Raw genomic sequence first — 3,510 nt, 5'->3', positions numbered from 1 at the left:
AAGAAAACTAAGAAGGTGGGGCTGAGAAGTGCTTAAAATTTTTTCTCAAATTTGACATGAAACCATGTCAAAGATGAAATTAGATGAATCAGAAAACTGAGAGGACACCAAGTAAGAGAAACCTAAAAAATTATTCCAATGGCATCAAAATAGATTCTTAGGAAAGTAAAAAATAAATAAATAAATAAATAAATAAATAAATAAATAAATAAATAAATAAATAAATAAGTCTTGAAAGCGGAGAAAATTAGCACCTTGCCAATTAGGTAAAACAGTGGATTACTCATCAAAATTATGGCTTTCAAAAAGAAAAAATATGTGATTTTTCAGGAGCTGAAAATAAAAAGAATTATCAAACTAAAATGCTATATGTAAAAGCCAGGTATAACTTTCATTATCTTAGACTATAAGAATAAAAAGAAAGGTATTTTCAGATTAATTGAATCTGGAGGAATTTAGGGCTACAGAGATAAAATAGGAGGTAACAGTCAGTCAAACTGTTAGCATTACTAGAGCCATATATGGTCCCAGACTTCTGTTAAAATGACTAATAAAATTCCATGGAATAAAAGAAGGAAAATGATTAAAGAAGTCATTTTAGGACATGAAGAATAAAAGAGAGCAATTATGAATGAATGCAAAAAGACATTCCTTCTTTTGAGTGTTCTAAATTTTATTGAAAAGTCAAAGAAAAAGGTGTAGTATTAGCTGATGTGGATCCTAATATATATATAAAGAAATATTGTTTGTTTGCGGGGGTCACAGTCATTCTCAGAGATTACTGCTGGGCTCAGGAATTGCTACTGTACTCCAGGTTTCTCTCTGAGGTACTCAAGGAAACATGAAATACTGAGAATCAGATCATGGTTCCCAACATGTATAACATGCGTTGATCCATTGAGTATCTCTCCAAGGAACTACAGAGAAAATTGTTGAAAGTTGTATTATAAGTGAAAAAGGAATTTGAATGGAGGCATTTTTTTGTATTTGATTTCCACACTAGTAGATATTTATGGTGATGAAAGACTTCTGAAGGATGCAGTGGTGATAGGAATATACCAATGGGGTAAAATGGTAAACACAAGACAGAGAACATTGTACCAATATATAGTTCCTGATTCAGATGTATTATAGACTATAAAAGATGTAATTTGGAAGAAAGTGGGTGAAGGGCATCTAAGAATTTCCCAAGTGTAAACTTCTCTTAAATTCATAACTATTTCATAATAAACAGTAAATAAATGCTTTATAAAAATTATCTTGTATTGGTCATATTCAGAAACTTCTACTGACCACAAGAAAGCAGTGTTTTAAAGCCACAAAATAAAAAATTGGTATAAAATGATAGAGCAGATTTCCTCAGTAATTGGTTGGGCTTCTTAATTGTCAGTTATGACCTATTTGATTTGAGGAATGGAATTCTGTTTTGATGTTGATGTTATTATCAATTTGTGTTTTATAAATGTCTAAAATAATGACATGGTATAAAAGTTCATGAGTCAATCTAGGCTTAATTAAACTATAACTGATTTCCTTTTGGTATTTTATAAAGAAAAAATTGCATGACATTTCAGGATACAGGAGCAAATAGAAGACTAAAAGTATTTTTTTCTCATTCAGAAATGTATGAAAGAATATGAACATTCTTTTAGGAAACTAAAAGGGCAGTTTTTGTGACATTCTGGTTGTGATTTGCCATGCTTTTGCCTCAAGTATCTAGAGGCCTCTTCTGTAATAGTATTAGTTGATAAATTTATCCCCTAGGTTTGGAAGTTGCATAGGTTATCCTCATTCCTCACTATTCTTTACATCCAATGCTGATCATGCTCTTGTATTACTGTAGGTGACTTTCTACCTTTGTTCCTAATCTGAGGTTTATGGAAATTGTTCCTTTTTTAGTTTTTTAAAGATGTCCATGAATTTCTTATTTGCTACCCTCATTGGTTTATTGTCCAGGGGGATTTGGGGAGATTAAAATCTTATTTTGCTATTATATCACATTACTAGATATTACTAGATATCATATTACTAGAAGTATCTCAACTATGTTTTTGTCAAAAAAATTATAGAAGCATCCACCCCTAAACAGTTGCTAATTTTCTCCTCAATGTCCACTCCTAAATGTATCCACTAAAAGAAATTTATATGTGTTGTTCTCCTGCATGTTTTATATATGCACTATATACAGAAGCATGATTAAACTTTACCATATTGTTTTATAAGTTCAGAATATTTATGAGTGTGCTTTCATTTTATATGTACATATAGATATATTGTTATTGTTATTGGGCCTTCTGTTAAACTATAATCCTTGATATTTACCATATTTAACAAGAAAGATCTATATCATAATTTTTCCTTTTTTTTCTTTCTTTTTTTTTGGGGGGGGGGTTTGGGTCACACCCAGCAGTGCTCAGGGGTTACTCCTGGCTCTATGCTCAGAAATCGCTCCTGGCAGGCTTGGGGAACCATATGGGATGCCAGGATTCGAACCACCATCCTTCTGCATGAAAGGCAAGTGCCTTACCTCCATGCTATCTCTCCGGCCCTTATATCATAATTTTTCTATCTAGGAACATACCTATGGACCCCCAGGATACTCCAAGGAAGTCATAGGTTAAATTGGATCAATGAGAGATCTACAGTAGGAGACAAGGGGGCCAAACAATATGTGATAGGAAGGACAGAGGTCAGTATGAGACTATGGTCAATAAAAGACAGAGAAGCATGTCTCCAAATCACTAATTGTAATGGCTGTATTTTACAATTGGAAGAAAACTCAATTTGTATATTCATTCCCTGCAAAGTAAAAACTATATTGTTTCACCATGGTAAGAAACACTGCAAACAAACAAGAAACACATGTATACACATTTCTTTGTGTATATTTTCATGGATTTCTCTAAAATTAGAGGTTCAAGGGGACAGATCAGTGTTCATGGGCTCATGTTATGAATACAAAAGTTTGGATCAGGGGGCCGGAGAGATAGCATGGAGGTAAGGCGTTTGCCTTTCATGCAGGAGGTCATCAGTTCGAATCCCGGCGTCCCATATGGTCCCCTGTGCCTGCCAGGAGCAATTTCTGAGCATGGAACCAGGAATAACCCCTGAGCACTGCCGGGTGTGACCCAAAAAAAAAAAAGTTTGGATCAGGATATAACATGTACACCTCCAGGTGCAGTTATTAGTGAGCTGAGCCAAGCATTGAACTGCAATGTCTGTTAGGTCAAGTATGGCCAAGAGTGATCTCCGGATAACCTTAGCGCTGTGAAAGAAGGTTCTTCACCACTAGTTTCTTAAATAAGCAGGAAACATGTAAAAATAAATACCTAAAAATTAAAATGTTGGATCAAAGAGTATGACTAATTTCTTAGACCCTTACATAGGAAAGTTACCCAATGTATCTATACAAAGGTATTTTATTTTTACATTCTTTTAAGTATGAAGTAGAATCTCATTATTAATTTATGTTTTCTTAAGTGAAATGTGAACTTGAGAAACTTTTAAATC

Source organism: Suncus etruscus, chromosome 4 (genome assembly GCF_024139225.1).
Source record: "Suncus etruscus isolate mSunEtr1 chromosome 4, mSunEtr1.pri.cur, whole genome shotgun sequence".
NCBI lineage: Eukaryota > Metazoa > Chordata > Mammalia > Eulipotyphla > Soricidae > Suncus > Suncus etruscus.
This window is presented reverse-complemented; position numbering follows the sequence as displayed.